Source organism: Zootoca vivipara, chromosome 5 (genome assembly GCF_963506605.1).
Source record: "Zootoca vivipara chromosome 5, rZooViv1.1, whole genome shotgun sequence".
Lineage (NCBI taxonomy): Eukaryota > Metazoa > Chordata > Lepidosauria > Squamata > Lacertidae > Zootoca > Zootoca vivipara.
In genome coordinates this window covers 62944285-62959005 of record NC_083280.1, presented here as the reverse complement: position 1 = coordinate 62959005, position 14721 = coordinate 62944285, and positions in this window count along the sequence as shown.

Below are 14721 nucleotides of genomic sequence, written 5' to 3'. Positions count from 1 at the left end.
CCTCCACCCGTGGTGATCTTTCTTGTGACGCGCACACTTTTTCTTAGGTTTTTGTCTTCCAGAAATTCCTAAATCCCCATGTGCTGAATTAATAGAAACACCTTTCCTTGGTAATAAACCATCTTCCTCTCATAATTATGAGGTTGGTTAACAAATGCCTTCCTAGTTACTTGTTGAGAGAGAAGGAATCCATTATTATTATTATTATTATTATTATTATTATTATTATTATTAAACTTCACTTCTGGAAAGACACATTCCGGAAGGATTTTGTAACCCTGTCCTATGGGAAATCAGCTCTCTTGCCATATAGGAAGCTTCTGCTAGATTTGTGTACCTGTTTTACCTTCACAAATTTTAACATGCTTAGATACCGGGCACTGATCCACACTTCTGCTTGTCCTGTGTCTAGAAAGTAATGGGTTCTGAGTGGCTTCCCCCTTGCCCCACTCCTTTCCCAGGAAAAACTCGCTCTTTGGTGCTAAATCAGAGCAAATGTCAATCCGGAGAAGACCCAAATTGCTGTTTGCTCCAATTGAGTGCTAAAGAGTACTTTTCTCTGGGGGAAAGTGGCAAGGAAAGAGGAAGTGTGGGTGAACCCCAGTGCTTTTTTTTTTGGTCGGTACACAATGGTAGAGCGTACCGCCACCTCTTTCCCCCCTGCCACCATCATGCCGCTGTCTATTGTCTGTCCCCTGCTTGCTCACTTTCTCCCTCCCCCCCCCCGCACCTTTGCCGCTTCCTCCTCCATCGCAACTGCTTCCCGCAGCTGCCAAGGTTGCCAAGGCGCCTTCCAGGAAGATTCTTGATGATTGTTTGTCAGTCACCTTTCCGGAAGGTGTTTTGGCAATCGTAAGGGTCGCACCAAAGTGCCTCTGGATGGCTGTGGCTTCCATGGGAAGCAACAGCAATGGCTTCCATGGGAAGCAACAGCAATGGAAGAGGAAGAAGCAGCAAAGGTGGGGGGAGGAATGATCAAGCAGACGGGGCAGGCAACCAGTGGCAGGGGTAGTGGTGGGGACATGGTGTGTACTGGCACCTATTTTTTATAATAATAATAATAATAATAATAATAATAATAATAATAATAATAATTTATTTATACCCCACCCTCCCCAGCCGAGACTGGTCTCAGGGTGGCTAACACCAAATATATAATACATTAAAAACACAAAATCAAGCGATTACAGTCATACGTCCGCTTCATGTTGCGTCTTTTCAGGTTACGGACATGCCGAACCCGGAAGTCCCGGAACGGGTTACTTCTGGGTTCGGTGCGTCTGTAACCTGCACGCATGTGCTGAAGCACTAAATTGCACTTTGCGCATGCGCAGAAGCGCCTCATTGTGTCAAGCACGTGCGCAGATGTGCCACATTGCGTCATGCGCGTGCGCAGATGCGACGCTTTATGTTGCAGCCTTTTCATGTTGCGAACGGGCTGCCAAAACGGATCCCGTTCGCAAGATGAGGTACCACTGTAGTTTAAAATACAACTTGAATCACATTTAAAATCAAAATAAAATTAAGTGGGAACGCACAAATCATAACTGTAGGGGTAAGGAATTTAAAGTTCACCAGGCCTGGCCACTCGTGTTGGTCTCATATGGGCCGATAGAAAGAGCCAAGGAGGCCACTTACATACAGGATCCCATAGAAAAAAGGGGGTCAGACTGGGCCCAGACCAAAGGCCTGGAAACCTCCCTACACCGGTGAGCCCTTAAAACAAATCCATTGCAACAAATATTTTAAGAGGATGGGTAGTCTAAAAAGAGACAACACAGCACTTACATAAACACAGCAACAAGTAGAACAGAACATGTTGAGCAAGAAGGAAGAAGAAGAAATGAGAACGGATGTTTTGGACACAACTTGAAGCAGAATTGGCTTAAATTAGTGCTATGCCGTAGCACTATGTTGCACCATAGACAGAATCCTCCCACCCTGCACACACAGAATCCTGCATCTCCCCTTAGCCAGGAGTATCATTAGTACAGGATTTCATTTTCATGGCATATCTTCAGAACAGGATGAGGCAATTAATACGTATTAGACCATAATTGTCAAAATGGAAGCTGCTCTCTTTGGCTGTGCTTATTTCTCTGTTTGACAGACATTTAAGGAAAAGCCCAAGAATGGAGGAAAGAGCCGATCTTTCAGAGCACTCAGCAATCCCAGCTAAAATGGATAAAGCAGGAAAGGACACTATTCCCTTTCACTCTGAGACACAGACCAATTAAATGTAAGGCCACATGTAATTTGTGTCTTTATATGGGGTGCCAAAGGGGTGATCTTGGGCTACTTGCTATTCTTAAATGGCACTGTTGTGGGAATTAAAGTGTGTGGGTAAGGGGGGGCACTACATTTGTCCTAGTAGGAATTAATAGATAAAAGTATAATACTAATAATAATAATAATAATAATATTTCCTTGCTCGTAGTATATTGCACGTCTAAAGCAAGTTATTATACAGTCTCTTATGGTTACATTAGTGCGGATTTATTATCCCCTGCGAAGGAGGATAATAAATGCAAGATTACCTGTTTCTTTGGGTAGTTGTGGGGATTAATTAGATGAAGCTTGCCAAACTGTTTGAAGATGAAACATACTGTCAGAATTCTAAGTATTATTGAACAGTTAATTATATAAAGGGTCATATTTCCCAGTACAGATGATTCCCGTGTTAACTTTGAGTGTTACATCTTGAAATTCAACTCATGAGTTCGTGAATTATAGAACGGTTTAGAGCAACATCGATCCCAAACACAGGCCTCTCAAAGGACCTCAGCCTCTTCTTGTTGAAATCAATGGCAGGATCATCCCAAAGCCTTTCATAACTGTTGTTGTTTTATGCAGGACCATATGCAGACCAGGCAGGGCTGTCTGTGGTGATCCATCCGCAATGATCCACAAATTCCAATTCCGGGAAAGGCCTATTTACTTCAGTGGGATTCTGGCTTGACCTTACAACAACATAGTCTAGAGTCCAGTGTGCCTAATTCTACAATGAAACACAAGCTGGAATAATGTGAATAATAGGAAAGAGCTGTAATAGAAATTATGTTATTGCTCATAAAACTGAACAACCTCATTAGTTCTAATGTGAAGAATGAAATGTTCTTCCAAAACATAAACAGGAAGCTTTTAAAGCAACAACAAACAAACGATCATTGTAGGATTATATAAAATATGTAGCTGCTGTGGAGCGGAAGGAAATCGTCAGAGGTTTTGACTAATGGAGATCCTGATCATGCAGATTCTACAATATTAATGCTTTTGTTTCAAGGTTTGCTGGACTCTCTCTCTCTCTCTCTCTCTCTCAGCTTCTTGCCTTTCTCCTCTACATGTCCCTGATTCCACTATATTAGCATCAATCTGCCATATTAATTGCCACTTTGCCTAGGGAGTTCATATCTTCCATTTATCTTCTTTTATCGCAATGTCAGGCCCCAAATCACAACCTTGCATATGCACTGTAGCTAAAACACGATAATCCCACCAAGAAATTCAACCAACCTCACAATTGTTGAGTTGAAGGACAGAGAGATCCCCTAGAATAGATGCAGTATGGGATGAATATCAAGAAGTGATTTCCCATTGAGGTATACAGCTTCAGAAGGCTGATTGAGAGGAAGAAGGGTGGTGCTCAAGATTCCTCTCTGGTTGAATGCAGATCATCTTCTGGGCTATGTTCACATTAGTGGCTTGAAATACAACAAGGCCATTTCCCACCACGGCATTTCCAAGTAGTCCCTCCCCCCCCAGCTGTTCACTCTAGAACAGGGGTGTGTATGTCTTCACCCAATGATTTCAGAGAAACTTTCATCTAGACACACACACCATCATCTGCATGTTTACCTGTTTGCCCCACAATGGAACCACAACTTCTGCTTTTGAATCACATGGAAGCCTGTTCGAGAAAAAAAAAAAAGCACATGAAAGAGGAGTATTTCTCTGAAAGCTACAGGATGCAGATGGCTAATGGCTAATGTGGGAGTTCATTGGAGCCACAATAAATAGTAAAGTGGATATATCCTTGGAGTGCGCCAATGGCTAGGGAGAAAGGCCAAAAGCTGAAAGAGCTTGCTGAGGACTGTGGGGGAAATTAGTTTGCATTTAAAGGTGAGCCCACCTGATCCACAGTTTTCAGAACAATGCCAGAAACAAAAACACAGCTATTTTTTTTGAAATCCATACTTTCCCATTTGTTTTCCAATGCAGTTATTTGACCAAATAATCTGTACAAAGATGTATATACTGGGTGTGTCCGTAAGAAGGCATGTATTAGTGAAAATAACCTAAAATGCATTTTTAAGGGAAATTCCATTGCAAACAAATGTGTACAGTAGGTCAAATTGCATGCAAATATTTAATGTGCATTATCAGAACCTCCATTAGTCTGATAATTTGAATTCACTGTTTTCCTTCCCTTCCACGTCAGCTATTTATGTTTCGTAAGTCACTTAGAACATATAACATATGTATTGTAAGTTGCTGTGATTGTTATGCAGCTTCTTGCTGAAATCCTGCAATTTTTCATAGGTTTTTTTTTGGGGGGGGTGTTCCTTTTTTATTGTGCTATAGCACAAACATGCACCTCTAGATGGCACAATATTAGAGATGTATCACAGTGCACCCAATAAAGTTGAATGCTGTGTGGATGGTCCAGTATAAATCCATCACGAATGCACTATTACTGCATGAATATGTTGCACAACAAAAACAAAAACAAACCTTTATTACCACTTTTCCAGCCTAGGCTTTGTTTTTGTCCTTTTAAATTTGTCCCAGTTAATTGTGATTTTCTTACTGCTACTATTCTGTTTTATTGTGTTCTAAATTGAGTTGGGTAGATTTCCTTCCCACCTCTTGGGATTTTAGTCTTCTTGTTAGTAAGTTGCCCTGAGTGCTTGGTGAAAGAGTGACAGACAGACAGACAGACAGACAGACAGACAGACAGACAGACAGACAGACAAACAGTTTCTATAGGCAGCTCCATCTTGAATAACTTTGGCAATGATTGAAAGCTGCAATTGAAATAGCTACTCCCAGAAGTGCCAACTTGAGAGGGTGATGCACATGACATTGCATGTGTGTGATGTCCCAACGTCGCACACGCAACATGAAGACATCGGAAAGAACCAGCATGTGGAGCTGAACATGGCGACAGCATGGCGTCAACAGCTGGGGGCTCCTCCTCTTCCTCTTCCTGCTGCTGCCACCTGCTTCAACCCTCCTTCCCCTCCACGGCAGGAGGAGCAGCAGGACTTGGCCACTGAAGCTTTGCCACCTTGGTCTCCTCTACACCTGCTTTTTTGAATCGGCCCCCAGCAGTTGGTGCCCCTGGCTACTCCCATGTTGAGGGTCGGTGGAGGGCTCCCTTTTTGAAAAGCACAGCTCCCAGAATGACAGCTCCATGATGGGAAAAGTACTCTCTTTCAAATTCTTCCAGCCAGGCAGCTGTTCAAGGCACAGAGATTCTGCCAAGAGAATCCCTCTTGTGCATGAAAATGAAATAGTGGCTGTGATCTAAATTCTAATTTGTTCTTTAGAGAGCGAAACCCTGAGATGTAGATTTAACTAGTGTTCCTAACCCATTCTGCACTAAAATGAAGAAAAGCATTTCACCCTGAACTCATTTCAATTCAACCTTCTAAAGTGCAGCAGCAGCAGGCACACAATCTCCTAAGCTTTTAGCCACGGTGCCTCTTAAATCAAGGTCTAGATGTAAAAGGGCATTGCTAAGTCCCTGAACTGCATATTTCAGAAGGCCAAACCTTTGTGTTTTCATGGTTAATGCTCTGATCATTCTGGTATTGGTTAGCAGACGGAGTGCATTAATATGTAGGTATTCAGTGCCTTTATATGACATCTCTTACTGCTTGCAAATGTACACTAAGCTGTCGAGGGTAAGCAGCTAAATAAATAATGGTTTAAAAGTATCCGAAATAAAAGATTTATTGGCATTTTCTGTGAAATTGGATGTGACTACTAAATTTAAGATGAATGCTCTAATGTTATTGGGTCAATCTGAGAGCACAAAAGTTAATTATGAGCCTGCATCGCTGTGTTGGGAGAAAGAATAATCTCTGCCAAGAAAAACACATAGAGTTGTATTTAGAACCCTATTCATGTGAAATATATTATATGATGAATGTGTGGAGGGAGGCTGAGATTGTGCCCTGGGCTACGAATGGAAGGAGACGTCCATTTCCCTTCTGCAGTGCAGCGCTGTTTCCATTCAGTAGCAGTTCATCTTCTGCCAAAAACAGTTATTCGTCTCATGGTCCACCATGGCAAAATGGCAAAACTTACATAATTTACATTTCATTATCATTATGTTATTCCGCCCAATTTATTTCAGTGCAAAGGAATGTAATGCAAAGTGAGGGATGTAATCAACTATGCATTGTTTGTGGACTGAGAGCAGCAACAACAATGGCGAATACCAATGGTTTCAGTAGATTGATTTCCATTCCAGACATTGAATGAATATGTGAACATCAGCAATTTCAGCTCCCGTTTCTGTTTCCATGAGAATTCTCTGACATCCCTACCACCAAGCCCCAGGAGCAGATTTTGAGTACGGGCAAGGGGGGAGGAGCTGTAGGGGAGGGTGAAGAAACACAACCTGCACATTCAAATTAAGTTCTGTTGAGAGTCCAAGTGTGCATAGCGTGTTCACACAAAGGCTTTGTTCAGTTAACATTTGTGCTCTGCTCTTATGTAGCCTCTGTGGCGGATTAGTGCTTGCTGAGGACTCTGGTGCATTGGGGCTTAAACTATCCCTCTAATCATAGACAGTTCTCCAAGAGGTGGAAGTAGACTGTGTTTAAAAACAAAGGGGGGGATAACTGTTAGGGGGGGAGTCAGTTGGGGAAGGTGGATAGGGAGTGTGGGGAGTGGGGAGGTTAGGTTTGGAGGGGTGAAATGCTATATTAAGTCTGTGTCCTATAATGAGAGGAATGCGCTATAAGTTACCAGTGAAATCCATGTTCTCAAGTTAATAAATAAAGTTAAAAATGTGCCAAAACGCTAATTGATTCCAGCAGTGTGTCAGTTCCTCCAGTTGTGTGACTAAGCAGAGAACCAAGTTTCCCTGGGGTCAGGAAAGGAAGCTAGTTCAAAGTACTTCTGACATACTAAGGGCTGGTAAGTGAAGCCAAGAAAGCCACGAAGTTGCCCGAGGGAAAGGCTAACCAGAGCAGTAGGGATCCATGAGAGGGAAATCTCACTGGTGGTAAGGAGGTGGCTTTAGATAAAGTGCCCTGAGGTAACCTAAAGCCAAGCCCCATCTTTTGTAAAACTGAAGGTTTTCATCCCGCTTTTGCTGAAAGAACAGTGGGAACTACTGTCTGGGTGTTAGAGACTAGTTGTCCTTTCACAGCCTCCAGCCTGCACTGAGCTGTCCAGGGTACTGATGAAATCCTCCCTAGCCTCCATACTGCTGAGGTTGTTGCTGAACAATTCCTCATCCCTCACCAAGATGATCCAAGAACTCATAAAAATTCCCTCTCATCTCACCTGTCCAAACTCCTAGCCCCCCCCCAAAAGGTAAGCTCCCTGCGGAGCTGAATCTGAAAAGTGTTCAGAAACTGCCAATGGCTGACTGGAGACAGTTTTAGTGAGCACGACACCTGCTATTATAACAGACACAATCCAAAGAGCTGGTTCCATCTCTATTAAAGCCCTAAATGACTAGGGACAAGGATACCTAAAAGACCAACCCATGCACACCTGCATGGTTTTTAAGATCTTTGGGAGAAATGACTTCTTTCCTGCCAATATACCAAGTGCACATTCTAATCTCCCAAGAAACTAGGGAGGCGGCCTTTTCGATGGCTATTGCTAGGCTCTGAAAATCCTCTCCCAAAGGATGCTCATTTATCACTTTCCTCTGACAACCCTTCTTAATTAGACCATCCTTTGCTCTTACTAGCTAACTTATGTGTTGCATGTGTGTGTGTGTCCTTGTGTGTGGTTTTAATTGGCCACTGTTTCATTGATTTGTTTTTATCTGATCTCATTTTTATATGGTGACTTTTTAATCGTGATAGTTTATTTTGCATTCATTTTATTGTTAGCGGCCTCGTGCACATTCTCATGGAAAGATGGAATATAATTTAGTACTGTATATCAATAAAAAAGCAATTGAGTGAAATCACTTTATTGTTTTGTATCGGGGGAAGGGGACCCAGCAAGGGTGAAATCTGATGGGTCCTCTAATGAGGTCGGATTCCTTTTGCAAATTCAAAAATCACCCTTGCATGGTTCACTGACCCACCACTATGCAAATTAATGGACCAAGTCCATTTAGCTTGCATGGGGCAAGGGTGGGGGCAGAAATTCCACAAGGCCTAAGCGAGCAATTCTTCTCCGGTTTGGATTTCAAGCCTTTGATTCCCCCCCCTCCTGTCCAAGCCTATGTCTTAAGAAGTCCATTGGTTTCTCTAAGTCCTAGTAGACAACACTTTATATTGCAGCCTGAGGCTACAGTCATAATCACAGGTGATTAAGTCCCATTATACTGAGAACTAAAACTGGGCTGCATGGCTGTGCTTCTCATACCAGAGATTAAGCTCCCCTGGGAGTCAATGGGACTTACTTCTGAGTAGCCACACTTAGGATGTTGCTGCTGCTGTTACTGCAGAACAAGTTAAGCAATGTCTTTTTATTGGGTCAGCAAATGTTTGGGGGGGGGGCTAGAAATGTGACCTTTCAGGCTACACAACACACTCTATGTGTGATGTAAGATAGGAAATGTTCAATGTCAAAATAAAATAAAAACTTTACATGGCAGGTGTGAATGGGGGTCAGCACTAATTAGATTACAAACAGTGGCATTGCTAGAGGGATCAGATTATATCTTCCCAGAGGCAAAGTATCAAGGGAATGCAGAGAAGCTAGAAGGCAAAGCATTTTTATATTCCCTGCACGTTAGATCAACAGAACTCTTACAAGCCAGAGAGTGGCGATAACGTGAAACAGACAATTCTCATCAGCAGGGATACATTTGAGAAGTGACCTAGGTTAAACTGCAGCTATAGGTACATTTCTATAGTATTACCTAGTGGTTGGGGGGAGTGTTTGTGTGTTGCATCTTCTCTACATCTCTCAATAACTCTTAAATATTTGGTTACAGGTAGGTAGCCGTGTTGGTCTGGATCGAAGTAAAATAAAAAAATTCCTTCAGTAGCACCTTAAAGACCAACTAAGTTTTTATTTTGGTATGAGCTTTCGTGTGCATGCACACTTCTTCAGATACAGTGAAATGGAAGTTTCCAGGCACTTATGTAGAGAAGGGGTGGGGAGGGGTGGGGATGGGGAGGGGGGATCACTCAGAAGGGTGGTGGAAATGGGTGATTGACTGACTGATAGCTGTTGATGACCGCAAACGACTGCAAATGGTTTTGCATGAAAAAGCAAGGGTTGAGATGGCTGAAGATCGCTTATCATGTATAATGAGATAAGAACCCGATATCTCTGTTCAAACCAGGTCCCTCCATGGTTTTGAGCTTGGTGATAAGTTGCAATTCAGCAACTTCTCTTTCCAGTCTATTTCTGAAATTCTTTTGTAGTAAGACAGCTACTTTGAGATCTTGTATAGAATGTCCTGGGAGATTGAAGTGTTCTCCTACTGGTTTTTCTGTCTTCTGGTTCCTGATGTCAGATTTATGTCCATTTATCCTTTGGCGTAGGGTTTGGCCTGTTTGTCCAATATAGAGAGCTGAAGGGCACTGTTGGCATTTGATGGCATACACAATGTTAGAGGATGAGCAATTAAATAGTCCTGAGATGGTATGTTGGATGTTGTTGGGGCCAGTAATGGTGTTGTCTGGGTGTATGTGGCAGCAAAGTTGGCATCTGGGTTTATTGCAGGCTCTGGTACCAGTGTCCATGTTAAGTCTGGTGGTTGTATTATTGTGGGTGAGGAGTTGTTTAAGATTGGGTGGCTGTCTGTAGGCAATGAAAGGTCTTCCTCCCAGAGCTTGAGAAAGGGAGCGGTCATTGTCCAGGAGAGGCTGTAGATCTCTGATGATGCGTTGTACTGTTTTAGCTTGGGAGCTGTATGTGATGACTAGTGGTGTTCTGTTATTTTCTTTTTTGGGTCTGTCTTGCAGCAGGTTCTCTCTAGGTATCTGTCTGGCCCTGTTGATCTGTTGTTTAACTTCATCAGGTGGATATTTTAGTTCTAAAAAGGTTTGCTGTAGATCTCTTAGGTGAGATTCTCTGTCTGTAGGGTTGGAACAGATACGGTTGTAACGTAGGGCCTGGCTGTATACGATGGATTGTTTGGTATGTTTGGGATGGTAGCTAGAAGCATGTAGATATGTTTGTCGGTCAGTTGGTTTTCTGTATAAGGTGGTGTCTATACGTCCATCCTGTATTTTTATAGTAGTGTCCAAAAAATGTATTTCTTGCATAGATTGGTTCATTGTTAGGTTGATGGTGGGGTGAAAGTCATTGAATGTCTGGTGGAAGGTTTCCAGGGTCTGTTGTCCATGTGTCCAGATAATAAAAATATCGTCAATGTATCGCAGGTACAGGAGAGGTTTGAGTGGGTAGGAGTTAAGGAAACGTTGTTCTAAATCTGCCATGAAGATGTTGGCATACTGTGGGGCCATGCGGGTGCCCATGGCTGTGCCGCTGATCTGGAGGAACAGGTCATCACCAAATTTGAAGTGGTTGTGGGTAAGGACAAAGTGGCAGAGTTTGGTAGCAAAGTCCGCTGTGGTTTTATCTGAAATGGTGTTCCTTATGGCTTGTAAACCATCATTGTGTGGGATGTTGGTATATAGAGATTCCACATCCATAGTGGCTAGTATAGTATTGTTAGGAAGATTGTTCAAATATTGTATTTTCCTCAGAAAATCTGTGGTGTCACGTACGTAGCTGGGAGCACTGATAGCATATGGTTTCAGAACAGAGTCCATATAGCCGGAAACACCCACTGTAATGGTGCCAATACCTGAGATGATGGGGCGTCCTGGGTTTCCTGGTTTGTGTATTTTGGGTAGAAGATAGAAAGTTCCTGGCCGAGGTTCCGCTGGTGTGTTTGTGAGGATCTGTTCTTGGATGTGTAGGGGTAGCTCCTTAATAATCTTGTTCAGTTCTTTTTTGTATGCTTGTGTGGGGTCTGAGTCCAATTTCATGTAAAAGGCAGTATTGGAAAGTTGTCTGTGGGCCTCTTGGATGTAATCAGTTTTGTTCATGATGACGACAGCTCCACCCTTGTCTGCCTCTTTAATTATAATGTCTGGGTTGTTCCTGAGATTTTCTATGGCTCTCCTTTCAGCATGGTTTAGATTTTGTTGTAAGCGATGGTGTTTTCTGGTCACATCCGTTTGGATTCTGTGGCGGAAGCATTCGATGTACAGGTCTAGTGTGGTATTGCGTCCATCAGGAGGGGTCCATGTGGAGTCCCTTTTTGTGTAACTTCTTTTCGGTGGTAGTTGGTGGTCAATGTTCTGTTCATTGATGCGTTTGGAGGGTGATGGTTGTTCCCCAGTAAGTTGAGAGGTGTTGTGTTGTGGGGATGTAGTTTGTTCTACTTTGTCTTGTTCTTGTGTGTGATGAAAATACTCCTTCAGGCGTAAACGGCGGAAAAATGCTTCCAGGTCCCCGCAGAACTGAATCATGTGTTGGGATTTGGCAGGGCAGAATGATAGTCCCCGTGAAAGGACGGATTCCTCAGCTGGGCTGAGTGTTTGCTGTGAAAGATTGACAATGTTGTTGATCTTGTTTTGATTGGTGGCCTGTAGGTTGGAAAGGTTGCAGAGTTTTTTATTTTTCTGGTTCTTCAGTAACTCCAGTTGAGAGTGGTAAATGGTTTGTTTTTCCTTGTGGAACTTCTGCCAGGCCGGGTGATTCCTGATGGAGTTCTCCAGTGCAGAGAGTTCCTCCTTTATTAACTTCTGTTTGGAATACAGAACGCCGATAAGATGTTTCAGCAGTTTCTTAGATAAAGTGTGGCATAGTTTTCTGGCATATCTAAGTTTATCTAAGAAACTGCTGAAACATCTTATCGGCGTTCTGTATTCCAAACAGAAGTTAATAAAGGAGGAACTCTCTGCACTGGAGAACTCCATCAGGAATCACCCGGCCTGGCAGAAGTTCCACAAGGAAAAACAAACCATTTACCACTCTCAACTGGAGTTACTGAAGAACCAGAAAAATAAAAAACTCTGCAACCTTTCCAACCTACAGGCCACCAATCAAAACAAGATCAACAACATTGTCAATCTTTCACAGCAAACACTCAGCCCAGCTGAGGAATCCGTCCTTTCACGGGGACTATCATTCTGCCCTGCCAAATCCCAACACATGATTCAGTTCTGCGGGGACCTGGAAGCATTTTTCCGCCGTTTACGCCTGAAGGAGTATTTTCATCACACACAAGAACAAGACAAAGTAGAACAAACTACATCCCCACAACACAACACCTCTCAACTTACTGGGGAACAACCATCACCCTCCAAACGCATCAATGAACAGAACATTGACCACCAACTACCACCGAAAAGAAGTTACACAAAAAGGGACTCCACATGGACCCCTCCTGATGGACGCAATACCACACTAGACCTGTACATCGAATGCTTCCGCCACAGAATCCAAACGGATGTGACCAGAAAACACCATCGCTTACAACAAAATCTAAACCATGCTGAAAGGAGAGCCATAGAAAATCTCAGGAACAACCCAGACATTATAATTAAAGAGGCAGACAAGGGTGGAGCTGTCGTCATCATGAACAAAACTGATTACATCCAAGAGGCCCACAGACAACTTTCCAATACTGCCTTTTACATGAAATTGGACTCAGACCCCACACAAGCATACAAAAAAGAACTGAACAAGATTATTAAGGAGCTACCCCTACACATCCAAGAACAGATCCTCACAAACACACCAGCGGAACCTCGGCCAGGAACTTTCTATCTTCTACCCAAAATACACAAACCAGGAAACCCAGGACGCCCCATCATCTCAGGTATTGGCACCATTACAGTGGGTGTTTCCGGCTATATGGACTCTGTTCTGAAACCATATGCTATCAGTGCTCCCAGCTACGTACGTGACACCACAGATTTTCTGAGGAAAATACAATATTTGAACAATCTTCCTAACAATACTATACTAGCCACTATGGATGTGGAATCTCTATATACCAACATCCCACACAATGATGGTTTACAAGCCATAAGGAACACCATTTCAGATAAAACCACAGCGGACTTTGCTACCAAACTCTGCCACTTTGTCCTTACCCACAACCACTTCAAATTTGGTGATGACCTGTTCCTCCAGATCAGCGGCACAGCCATGGGCACCCGCATGGCCCCACAGTATGCCAACATCTTCATGGCAGATTTAGAACAACGTTTCCTTAACTCCTACCCACTCAAACCTCTCCTGTACCTGCGATACATTGACGATATTTTTATTATCTGGACACATGGACAACAGACCCTGGAAACCTTCCACCAGACATTCAATGACTTTCACCCCACCATCAACCTAACAATGAACCAATCTATGCAAGAAATACATTTTTTGGACACTACTATAAAAATACAGGATGGACGTATAGACACCACCTTATACAGAAAACCAACTGACCGACAAACATATCTACATGCTTCTAGCTACCATCCCAAACATACCAAACAATCCATCGTATACAGCCAGGCCCTACGTTACAACCGTATCTGTTCCAACCCTACAGACAGAGAATCTCACCTAAGAGATCTACAGCAAACCTTTTTAGAACTAAAATATCCACCTGATGAAGTTAAACAACAGATCAACAGGGCCAGACAGATACCTAGAGAGAACCTGCTGCAAGACAGACCCAAAAAAGAAAATAACAGAACACCACTAGTCATCACATACAGCTCCCAAGCTAAAACAGTACAACGCATCATCAGAGATCTACAGCCTCTCCTGGACAATGACCGCTCCCTTTCTCAAGCTCTGGGAGGAAGACCTTTCATTGCCTACAGACAGCCACCCAATCTTAAACAACTCCTCACCCACAATAATACAACCACCAGACTTAACATGGACACTGGTACCAGAGCCTGCAATAAACCCAGATGCCAACTTTGCTGCCACATACACCCAGACAACACCATTACTGGCCCCAACAACATCCAACATACCATCTCAGGACTATTTAATTGCTCATCCTCTAACATTGTGTATGCCATCAAATGCCAACAGTGCCCTTCAGCTCTCTATATTGGACAAACAGGCCAAACCCTACGCCAAAGGATAAATGGACATAAATCTGACATCAGGAACCAGAAGACAGAAAAACCAGTAGGAGAACACTTCAATCTCCCAGGACATTCTATACAAGATCTCAAAGTAGCTGTCTTACTACAAAAGAATTTCAGAAATAGACTGGAAAGAGAAGTTGCTGAATTGCAACTTATCACCAAGCTCAAAACCATGGAGGGACCTGGTTTGAACAGAGATATCGGGTTCTTATCTCATTATACATGATAAGCGATCTTCAGCCATCTCAACCCTTGCTTTTTCATGCAAAACCATTTGCAGTCGTTTGCGGTCATCAACAGCTATCAGTCAGTCAATCACCCATTTCCACCACCCTTCTGAGTGATCCCCCCTCCCCATCCCCACCCCTCCCCACCCCTTCTCTACATAAGTGCCTGGAAACTTCCATTTCACTGTATCTGAAGAAGTGTGCATGCACAC